Below are 12,383 nucleotides of genomic sequence, written 5' to 3'. Positions count from 1 at the left end.
GGGCCACTTTATTTCGCGAAAAAAACATTTCCCCCTTGACTGCTCGGACCCACCGGACAGACCAGCGTATTTTGCGAAAAAAACGTTCCCCCCGCTGTCAGCTCGGACCCACCGGAAGTGCCTCCTTATTACGCACAAAAAATGAATACTTCCCCTGCTAGCCGGGACCCACCATGGTGGGAGGCTGACTTGTGGGCCTACTAAGTTGACTGGGATGGGGGCCTTTGTCAACTTTAGTCAATATGAACGATTCTAGCTCCACTGACTGTGCGATTTCCATCCAACGGCCGTAGTGCTTCTTCAACCTCTGGTCTTCTTGCTCCAGCCGTCCAAAGCAGCGCCGGTCGTGCCGCATGCTCCTGCCTCCCATGGCCGGCTGTGCTGCCGCGGAGGCCTCACCGCCCCCTACTATTCCCATCGCTGGCCAGGCCCTGCGGCGACGGCAGCCTCACACCACAGCCGAACCAGTGAACCCTCGTACTCCTCTCCGCGCGTGTGGGGGCTTCCACTGTCGCGTCTTCCCCGGCTCCCCGTCGTCCCCTTCCTAGGCCTCGCCGTCGTCCACCGCCCTGGTGCTCTCGGCGTGGTGTGGTCAACATGGTCAAGGAACGACTTCCATCGGACGTAGACTGTACGTGGAGAGGCTGACAGCTGGGTCCACGGCGGCAGCAAGGAAGTGCCTCCTTATTACACGGAAAATAATGATTCCTCCACCTGACAGCAGGGACCCACCGGACGGGCCATCGTATTTTGCAAAAAAATGTTTCCCCCCTGACTGCTGGGACCCACCATCTACACCTTCGCACGCAAGGAAGTGCGTCCGGGCAAAAAAAATGATTCGCCCCCCTGACTGCTGGGACCCACCAGCTACATCTTCGCACGCAAGGAAGTGCGTCCGGGCAAAAAAAAAAGAAAACCAAAATGATTCGCCCCCCTGACTTCTGGGACCCACCGGCCCCCCGACTGCTGGGACCCACCAGCTACATCTTCGCAGGCAGGGAAGTGCCTGACAGTCGGGACCCACCTGGTCGAAGCATACGTGGCGTTGTCATTCTGGTCGTGAATGTGTACGTACATACTGGTCGATGTAGAGGCACGCACGTGTCGTAGTAGAGGCGCGCACATAGCATGTACACGTACGTACAGCAGCCAGGGTGCAAGAAAGAAAATACGGCCACGTATGTGTACATACGGGCAGGGTCTCGAACGCCTACTCGCGCATACGTACGGCGAGGGCTCGTGTACATGGCTGGGTCGGAACGAAGAAATAGCGTCGTCGTCGTGTTCATGGGTCGGAACGGAATGCGTGGTCGTGTTCATCGGGAGGGCTTGGACAGAAGAGGCGATGGAAACGAGGCCTGGCGTACCGCACAATGGAGGAAACGGGCCTCCTACGGTCGAAACGGGGGTCCTGTTGATCGGGAGGGGTGTGGCGTACCGCAAAACGGAGGAAACAGACCTCCTACGATCGAAACGGGGGTCCTGTTGATCGAGAGGGGTGTGGCGTACTGCAAAATGGAGGAAACGGACTTGTGTTGGAGCGCTACGGTCGAAACGAGGGTCCTGTTCATCGGGAGGGGTGTGGCATAACGCAAAACGGGACTCCACGGGATACTGTTCATCTCCACCGTCGACCCCCTCCAGCCTCCACGAGCTACTGTTCATCCACCGTCGACCTCCTCCAGCCTCCACGGGCTCCTGTTCATCCAGCCTCCACCGCACGCTACGCCACCGGCTACTGTTCAACCACCCCTCCACCATCTACTGTTCATCCAGTCCTCCACACCACGGGGTCCTGTTCAACCACCCCTCCACGGGCACCCCTCCACCGTCTATTGTTCATCCTGCCCTCCACACCACGGGGTCCTGTTCATCCACCCCTCCACGGGCACCCCTCTACCGTCTACTGTTCATCCAGCCCTCCACCACACCACGGGGTCCTGTTCATCCAGAGGCAACACCACCGCTCACTGTTCATCCAACCCCCCCCCCCCCCCCCCGCAACGCTCACTGTTCATCCCATCGATCGGCTTCAGTTAGCAGCAGTAGCCAAGGAATCGCTCGATCGAGTTCAGTTAACAGCCATCGATCGATCGCTCGGGTTCAGTAACGCGTAGCCTGCAGTGCAATCGCTCGGGTTCAGTTAGAGCCCAACGCCTCGCTCGGGTTCAGTTAGAGCCAACGCCTCGCACACACGCATGTACGTGTACGAGAGAAACGCGCATCGCTCGGCCCCCGACCTCCCACCGTAACCGGGAACTCCCCGAAATTTTCCTCCCCCTCGCTTCTACCATGGTTTTTTCTGTCATGGACGGCCCAAAGAATGTCATGCAGCTGCGTCTCCGGCCTGCCTAGGACGAAAAGCCCATTTTCTGTCATGATTTTTTGTCATAGAAGTAGGAGCCCACCACATCTATGATGATACCGGGTTTTGTCACAATTATCGTCATAGAAGTGTCATATGTATGACAGAATTTTTTTTGTTCGGCCCAAAATGTCACGGATGTGTCTTTTTTTTGTAGTGCTACCGGCAGCCAGCAGACAGACTGCCATGTCAATGACTCCAGCTACGCACCCAGAAGCCATGTGGACCAACCAGGGCGAAGACCACGCCATCGCAAGGCCAACTCGAATCAAGCACACCAACCGGAGGTTTGTGGGCTCGGAGTGGACCAACGCTACTTAAGCAAGGAGGGGCGAGAGAAACGACATACGAGCTTGGATCACGGCATCGGCACGGCACCTACTTTCCCTTTCCTATCTTTTGTATCGAGCTGTAACTGAAACAGAGAGAACAAAGTGTATCTTTGCATGAGAAATACAGATAGTGTGATCCGATACCTAACATGGTGGTATCAGATAGCCATCCACCACCCTTCCGCCACCGCCATCGCTGCCGCCGCTAGTCGCCGCGTTGTAAACTCGCCGCCAGAAGCAAGTGCATGACACCCTCATCGCCACCATGGATCCGGCGCTGAAGGCGTACCTCGACAAGATGAACGACAACGTTGTCGCCCGCGCCAACAAGCAGGACGACGACAACAAGGCCATCCCCAAGGCTGTGGCGACGCAGACCGCCTAGATCGACGCCCTCGTCACCTGGAAGCCGGAGATGGAGGCGTGATTCGCGCAACTGGAGCTCTCTGTCGCGGCGCTCCAAGCAGTGTCGTCCTCGACCGCTCCATCCACCGGATCCCCGCCTCCTGCGAACCCTTCCCTGGTCGCGCATGAGATCCAAGGGCAACCAGGCCATGGCGCACCACTACAACCCGGGGGACCCCCGACTGTGACCCTCGAGTCACCGGCGGCTTCCCCGATCACGGGGTATGGCCATGATTCCATCCTCCAATTCCTCCCCCTTGTCGTCACAAGTACTCACGGCCATGGGCCAAGCACCTCGACCGATGGCGTTTCCCACTTCCGCTGGTGAAAATCCACAGTTATGGAAAATGCTCGTTGAGCAGTATTTCCAGATGTTCACAGTCCATGAATCCTACTGGGTCCCTATGGTGACCTTGAACTTTTCCGGTCCTGCCGCAATTTGGCAGCAATTAGTGCAACGCAAAATCGCCGGGCTCAATTGGGAGTCGATTACATCTTTATTGTGCACTCGGTTTGGTCGGGATAAGCACCAGCTTTTGATCCGACTGTTTTATGCTATTCGTCAGACAAATTCCGTAGCAGAATTTATTGAGCGATTTGAAACATTGATGAATCATATGATCTCGTATTCTTAACTGACTCATCCGTATTTCTTCCTTACACGTTTCATCAAGGGGTTGCGTGCGGGTATTCGTGTTGTGGTGCTCATTCAGAGGCCGCCAGACTTGGACACAGCATGCTCCTTGGCACTGTTGCAAGAAGAAGTTGCAGATGGAGAAGCCGCCATGCAAGCCACGTTCAATCGAATGCCAATTTCGTGCAGTGTGTCTACCAGTACAGCCACAACAACCTTCGCATTCCCACGACCCATGGCTCCTGTTGTGACAGCTGAAGACCGAAGAGGAACAGATGCAGCAAGGCCGCCTTCAGACATCAGTAAGATTGCAGCCCTCCGTAACTTCAGAAGAGCACGTGGAATGTGCTTAAAATGCGGAGAAAGATGGGGCAAAGACCACACATGCCCACCACAGTTCATATGCACATCGCTGAGGAACTGCTCGAGTTAATTGGCCCTAACGAAGAGAGTCTTGGTGACAAACATGTTGAACCTACAGAGACAGATGACGACAATTTGTGTGTGTTGTCTATCCATGCAGTAGCTGGCTCAGAAGGCCCCGGCATTATGCAATTACATGCTTGGCTACAGGGACGAGAGGTTCTTCTGTTGGTGGATTCCGGGAGCACGCCCTCATTTGTGGATCAACATCTAGCTGCTCGACTGAAGGGGGCGTTGCCGCTGTCCAAGCCTTGCAAGGTTAAGGTAGCTGACGGTGCTCTACTACTCTGCAACACTGTCATTCCTCAGTGTCAGTGGACATGTCAAGGACAGGAATTCATCACTGATTTCAAGATCATTTCATTGGGAGCGTATGACGCCATCTTGGGCATGGACTGGCTCAAGAAACACAGCCCGATGTACATTGATTGGGAGGCACGCCATATGTCAGTAACCACCAGTACATGAGCTGTGGAACTTCAAGCTATAGCAAATGGTTCCCACCAGTGCTCTGCAATTTCATCTCAAGAGCTTATGAATGCTTGCAAACAAGGGTCTGTAGATTATGTGGTCCATCTGAACACTATAGCAGAGCAAGCCATTGCCGACACTTCAATACCAACTGAAATTCTGCGGGTACTCGAGCAATACACAGACGTGTTTGAAGAGCCCCGGGGCCTGCCTCCTCGCCGAGAGTGCGATCACAGAATACCGTTAATGGAAGGTGCTCAACCAGTGAACTTGCGGCCATATCGCCACAAACCTGAGATGAAAACAGAAATTTAGAGGCAGGTTAAAGTGCTATTGGATGCTGGCATTATTCAAAAAAGCAATAGCCCTTTATCCTCACCTGCTTTGTTACTGAAGAAGAAGGATGGCACGTGGCGATTGTGTGTGGATTACCGTCACCTCAATGCTATGACCATAGTGAACAAATACCCAGTCCCGATCATCGATGAACTGTTGGATGAGTTGGTGGGGGCAAGATGGTTTTCCAAGCTTGATTTGTGTGCGAGATATCATCAAATCCGAATGGCAGAGGGTGAGGAGTACAAAACCGCGTTCACTACTCACTCGGGGCACTGGGAATGGCTAGTGATGGCATTTGGCGTGGCCAGTGGCCCAACTACCTTTAATGGGGCCATGACCACTACCTTGCAACCACTAATCAGAATTTGTGTGCTCGTGTTATTCGATGATATTCTGGTTTTCAGCAAAACTCTGAAGGAGCACGTTGAACATGTTCGTCAGGTTCTGCAGTTGCTGCGAGTGGATCAATGGCGTGTCAAGCAATCCAAGTGTGCATTTGGCTAACAACAAATAGCATATCTGGGCCATGTGATTAACGCATCTGGCGTCTCCACCGACCCTAGCAAGATTGAGACAATCAAGAACTGGCCGAAAGATATGAATGTGAAGGAAGTACGCAGCTTCTTGGGACTAGCAGGGTATTACCGCAAGTTCGTCAAGCATTTCGGAATCATCGCCCGACCACTATTCAATCTACTCAAGAAGGGACACCCGTTTGTCTGGACTGACGATACAAAAAAAGCATTTGACTTACTCAAGCACGGCCTAGTCTCAGCTCCAGTGTTGCAACTTCCTGATTTCTCCAAGACCTTTGTGATTGACACGGACGCATGCGATTACGGAGTGGGCGCAATTCTGCAACAAGGGGGACATCCGATTGCATACATGAGTAAACCACTGGGTCCCAAGCACCGTGGTCTGTCCACCTACGAAAAAGAATGCCCCGCTATCCTGATGGCCGTTGAACAGTGGCGCCCATATTTGCACTCTGACGAGTTCCTTATCAGAACTGACCAACGCAGTCTAGTTCACCTTGATGATCAACGGTTATCGACTGTTGGCAACAGAAGGCCTGTACCAAGCTATTGAGGCTGCGTTACAAGATTTGCTACAGGTAAGGGACAACTAACAGTGCGGCTGACACTCTTTCTCGCTGCGTGCATATGACAGAACAAGTATCAGCAGTTTCTGTCTGTTAACCAACCTGGATTGAGGATATTCGTGCCAGTTACGACAGCAATGAGCAAGTTTAGAAGATACGAGAGCAGCTGCGCCAACGTCCCGGTCCTAAGGGGCGTTTCACTTGGTCCGTGGATCTGCTATATTTCCACAACAGATTGTGGCTAGGGGGCTCGAGCGCGCTACAACAGCACGTGCTCAAAGCATTCCATGACAGTACAATAGAAGGACACTCCGGATTTCCAGTGACCTACCGTCACCTCCGGCATTTGTTTGCCTGGCCAAAGATGAAAGATTGTATCAAAAACTATGTGCAGGCATGCGCCATTTGCCAGCAAGCCAAGCCTGAGCGCATCAAGTACCCTGGGTTGCTTGAACCAATTCCATTGCCTGAAGGAGCTTGGCAAGTTTTCACAATGGACTTCATCGATGGTCTCCCTCAATCCGGCAAGGCCAACTACATCTTAGTAGTTGTGGATAAATTTACACAGTATGTGCACTTCCTTCCGTTGAACCATCCATTCACAACAGCTAAAGTTGATCGGGTTTATCTGGACAACATTTACAAATTGCATGGTCTGCCCAAAGCCATCATATCCGATCGAGATCCAGTGTTCACTAGCAAGTTCTGGCATGAATTGTTCCGTGTGATAGGCTCTGAGCTCAACATGAGCACCCCTTATCACCCGCAAATAGATGGGCAATCAGAGCATGTCAACCAGTATTTGGAGATATTTCTGCGCTGCTTCATCCATGCCCGCCCCAACCATTGGACTCAATTCCTTTCATTGGTAGAATTTTGGTACAATTCCAGCTACCACTCCGCCCTGGACATGTCTCCGTTTCAAGCTCTGTATGGTCACGAACCACGACACTCGGGGTTTAAAGCAGCCTCGGCTTGCAAAGTACCAGCCTTGAAAGAGTGGCTCGAGGAACGGCAAGTGATGCAACTCATCCTGAAGCAACACCTACACCGTGCCCGACATATCATGAAAGTGCAAGCGGATAAGAAGCGGACAGACCGTTCCTTTCAACCAGGCAACCCGGTTTACATCAAACTACAGCCATATGTTCAGACATCAGTGGCAAGAAGAGCAAATCACAAACTGGCCTTCAGATACTTTGGACTATACACAATCAAGCGAGCTATCAATCCCGTTGCATATGAGGTCGACCTTCCTCCCAATTCAAAGATCCACCCGGTTTTCCATGTCTCTCAGATGAAGCAAGCAGTGGCTCCTGGTACGGTCATTTCTTCAGAACTGCCTATTCCAGCTGATGGTGCTTTAGTTCCCGTGGAGATCCTTAACAACAGATGGAGACATACATCGTCAGGGCGCAAGGAGCATCTCCTTGTTCGTTGGTCCGACCCGGACGTCTTGGATGCAACCTGGGAGGATGCTCTGTCTCTCCGTCACCGCTTTCCTCAGTTACCGGCTTGGGGGCAATACGCAAGTCAAGGAAAAGGGGATGTCAGCAGCCTACCTGCAGCCAGCAGACAGACTTCCATGTCAACGACTCCAGCTACACACCAAGAAGCCAGGTGGACCAACCAGGGCGAAGACCGCGTCATCGCAAGGCCATCTCGAATCAAGCGCACCAATCGGAGGTTCGTGGGCCCGGAGTGGATCAACGCTACTTAAGCAAGGAGGGGCGAGAAAAACGACATCCGGGCTTGGATCACGGCAACGGCATCAACATCACCTACTTTCCCTTTCCTTTCTTCTGTATCCAGCTGTAACTGAAACAGAGAGAACAGAGTGTATCTTTGCGTGAGAAATACAGATAGTGTGATCCGGTACCTAACATTTTGTGCCGTTGTCGAGGTAGCCGAGAGCGTAGGATGGTGTAGCCGTGGTCAAGGTAGCCGTGCGAGGGACTCTGTGGTCGATATCAAGTCAGGGGTGCCCGGTTTCGAGGTAGTCACCGTGGAGCTGCGGCGCAAGGAGGCGCATGGGCACTTGGAAATGGTGCGCCGGGAAGAAGAAGGTGTTGACGAGCCATCATGCTGGGTTTACCAAGCCCAGGGACACGTCATGAACGAAGGCACGCATCAGTGTTGTCAGCACCGGGCATGCGTGAACGAACAAAGTCGATGTTGATGAGGCGCCGCACCATACTTGCCAGGCCCGAGGACACGTCATGGATAAAGGCACGTGTCGGTGTTGCCAGCACCGGACATGCATAGATGGAGGAAGCCGATGTTGACGAAGCACCGCACCAGGCTTGCCAGGACCAGAGACACGTCGTGGACAAAGGCACACGTCGGTGTTGCCAACACCGGACATGCATAGATGGGGACCAACACGAGCTGTACGGCAGGTCGGCGAAGGCTAGCAGAGAAGGACTCGACGACGGTTGCGACGCCGGTCGATGTGGGGTAAAAGGTGCCGATGTCGACCGCAGTTGTTAGAGTAGATGAAGTGGTCGAGAAAAATAACGACAACGCTGGCGATTACCTTAATTATCTGTGGCCAGCTAGTTCTAACATACTATTCGTTGCAGTCTTTGTTACTTACGGCCACCCTAGTTGGAACCACCGGGGTTTTGCGTCAGCATGATCTCTTCTACTACTCGGAATATATAGAATGGTCCTACGTATATAGGCATGGTATGGCTCCCAGTCCCAGCTTAATCAATGGTGCGGCGATCAGTACCAGTACGGGAGCCAAACATGCTATCGATCGATCAGTACGTTCCATCCACACGTAGACGGCAAAACTTCAGCCCGAAGCAAGCAAGCTCGACCAGACTTGATCAAAAGCGTCTCTCCGCCTAACGCACCAGGGATACACAGATACTACTACAAATACGTAGTAGTACCACACGTGCTTAATTCGCTCGCGCGTCCGCTCGTCGCATTTCGCGCCCAGCCCAAGCAAAGGAACGGTAGGCCGGGGTGTGGCTTTCTCCCTTTGCTGGCAGGGAGGCCGAGCACGGCGCGGGGACCTGCACTGCACGCTTGTGCGCGCGCGCACACGGTGGTTGGTTGCACACCTTAACGCGGCCTGGCCCATGGACGTCGCGTCGGCACCTACCAATCTCCCAGCCCCATCCGCTGGCCGCAACCCGACGCAGGACTCGCAGTCGACGAGCGGAAGGACCCATGCCTAGATACGCCTACGCGAAAAGCCCTGGTGAACGAACCGCAGCCGCAGTGCCGTTGGCGTTGGAGACGCATATGATATGACGTCCATGCGCTCCACGCACGCAGGGCGCCCCGGCGATTGTCAAAAAGCGCGCGGCCAGTTACTCAGGGGCTCGCTGACCCTGCATGCGCACAAGTGCCTGATCTCCATCTCCTTGCTGGATCTCCCACCTTCTTTCTGCAGACGCACCCGATGTGAGATGCCATGTGACTGTCTTTTGCGTCGCGACGGGACATCACTAGCGATAGGATCGAGCACGATGAAGATCGATGATGCCTCTAATAGGCTTTTCTTTCCTCTCTCCCAAGACGGAGGCGGCTTGCGAAAGCCTTCCTCCCCTTAACCTCTGTCGGCGAGGCTATGGATTCGAGTTTTCTCGGACTGCCGCTCCGGCGCCAGTGGTGGGTTGGAGATTCCTGATGTCTCGGCTCCTACTAGTAGATAGGTAGGATTTTAGTTCTTATAGGGCGACGCTTGGACGGATGACGGCGCTCCTTCTCGAGCCAGTCTTTCGAACTTCGTTCCTTCTCGACGGATTAGATGGAGCTATGGCGTAGATTTCTGTCAACTCCTTGGGGCAGCGAGGTTAGGGTTTCTCATCGTGCGCACGCAACGGTGATATTTGGTGTCAGTTTCTTCAGATTGATTGAAGGAATCAAAGGCGGCGACTGCGGCTCCAGGGCGCTGGTCTTTAAGGGTACGTGCACGAAGATTTTCCGGCTGTCATCGACAAGGTAAAGCTGGCTCTTGTATTGGAGCAGCGACAGCGGCGCATCGGCGGCTCATTCTGACGCCGATAATGGTTGTTCGATGGTCCATGAACCTCGAAGTAATTTTTATTATGTTTGAGATGCTTTATACTACTGGTGAATCTTTATAATAAATCTGATATTTTTTTTTAAAAAAAAGATCGATGATGCCTTTGGTGCTGTGACCAGGATGATGAGATCGTATCTTGCCCAACGAATTGGCGGGGATACAGGTTTGAGGCTGCAGCCCAACAAAGGCCCAAACACCAGCCCTGTTCAGGCCGCCCGCCAAGACAAATATGCTTCATAACTTCTTTCGGCTACCTCCTAGTCGACACCATAGGCGCCGCCCAGGGGGATAGCACGGAAAATCCTATTGGCCGCTCATTGCGGCAAACTGCCGGCGCTTCGCACAGAGGCGAGCGACCGAGTGATGCTTTGGGCCAGCCCACTTAGGTAGATAGCTTACCAACTGCCCCACTCCGGTTTTGTGAACCCTCTAGAAGGTTCCATGAACCGGTTTTTTTTCTCTTATTGGTTTTCCACTTTTCCGTTTCTTTTTCTTTTCTTATTTTTCGTTTCTGTTTCTTTTTCATTTTTTCGTTTTTCGTTTTTTGTTTCCTTTTCTTTTTCAAGCTCATTTTTCTTTTACAGAACATGTTCGCAGTTTTACAAAATGTTTAGGATTTTATTTTTATTTCTTTTTCATCTCTTCTCTTAAAAAACGAAACTTTTAAATTTTGTTCTTGTTTCCAAAAAATGTTCTTAAAATTCAAGAAATTTTCTCGTTACACAAAAAAGTTCAAAAGTTTTGAAATTCAGAAAATGTACCGGATTTCAAATTTTTCACATATTCAAAAAATGTTCGCACTTCCAAATTTGTTCGGGATATTTCAAAATTGTTAGCCGTTTCCAAATATGTTCTAAAGATTCAAAAAAATTCGTGCTTTAAAAAATTGTTCATGCTTCCAAATTTGTCCAGGATTTTTCAAAATTTGTTCTCAAGATTCAAAAAATGTTCGTGCTACAAAAAATAGTCCACACTTCCAAATTTGTTCTCAAGATTAAAAAATCGTTCGCACTTTAAAAAATTGTTCACAAATTCTAAAAATGTGCATGTTTTTGAAAAATGTTCGCGAAATTCAAAATATGTTTGTTTTTGTAAAATTTGTTCACATATTCAAAAAATGTTCATCTTTCAAAATTTGTTTACAAATTCAAAAAATTGTCTGCATGTTTATTTTTTTCACTAATTCAAAAATTGTTTATGTTTCCGAAATTTGTTCACATTTTCCAAAAAATACCGCAGTTTTGGAAATTTGTTCACAATTGTTTTTACAAAAAATCATGTCGCAAATTCAAAAAGGCTCATTTTTTGTAAAATTAGTTTAATTTTGAAAATTGTTCGTTTTTCCAATTTTGTTATTGTTTTCAAAATGTGTTTTGCGTTTATGAAAAGTAGTTCATAATTTATATATATTCACGTATTCAATTTTTTGTTCCGGTTTGTTTAAAAAAAATTGAGTTCCCTAATAATGTTTATGTTTCAAAAAGAGTTTCTTTAAAAAAATTACGCTTCAAATTTGAAAACAAGTTTTAATGTGCCGCGGATTATAGTTCATATACTCCAGGCTGCCATTGTACATACTATACCTCAATTACCACAGTGGTTACGTACTCGCTTCTCTGGCAGGAGGACTTGAGTAGGATCCCTTTCCCGCAAGTTTTATTTTTTGGAATTTTGCCGACTGGTTTTTATTTTTCGCCGCCGTTGGCAGTTTCTTTAAGCGTGGTGCTGCCAATCCTTCCGAGTAACACGGTTGACGTGGTGGCTAGCCCGTCGCGCGTATATTTGGCAGGTCGCGTGTTCGATTCCCATCGGTAGCTACATCTCTTTTGTGCGAATTTTACGTTACGCGCGAGACAGCGAATGGCCGAATGGCTACCGAACGTCTTGACCTAGCCGAACAAAAGGCAACAGCTCGCTTGCTCGGCCCGCTTCTTCGTTCGCTGAGGCGAGCGTCTGGTTGGGCTGGCCCACGTGCTGAATTTGCTGGTTTTCCTTCGTTGTTTCGTGCTTTTTTTTTTTCGTTTTTCTTCTGTGCTGTTTTTGCTTCCGGTTTTCAATGTTTTGTTCTGTTTTCAGTGGGTTTATTATGTTTTTTTGTTCCTTTTACCTTTCGTTTTTTCCTTTTCGTTTATTTTCTTGTTTCTTCTCATTTTTTGGTGTTATATAAAAAGTTCACAGTGTATTACAAAAATGTTTATTGTATATTAAGATAATGTTCACCGTATATTACAAAAAAGTTCACCATGCATTGATAAAAATGTTCATCA

At 50.2% G+C, this 12,383-nt stretch overlaps 1 pseudogene; it reads left to right on the top strand.

Moving 5' to 3' along the window:
- The first annotated feature begins 3,326 nt into the window (after positions 1–3,326).
- Positions 3,327–4,627, top strand: LOC147959224 (uncharacterized; annotated as a pseudogene).
- Positions 4,628–12,383: the final 7,756 nt, after the last annotated feature.

Source organism: Triticum urartu, chromosome 7A, assembly GCF_056163025.1.
Source record: "Triticum urartu cultivar PI428250 chromosome 7A, HENAU_Tu73, whole genome shotgun sequence".
Classification (NCBI taxonomy): Eukaryota; Viridiplantae; Streptophyta; class Magnoliopsida; order Poales; family Poaceae; genus Triticum; species Triticum urartu.
Note: the sequence above shows the minus strand (reverse complement) of the source record. Positions and strands in the feature narration are given on the sequence as shown.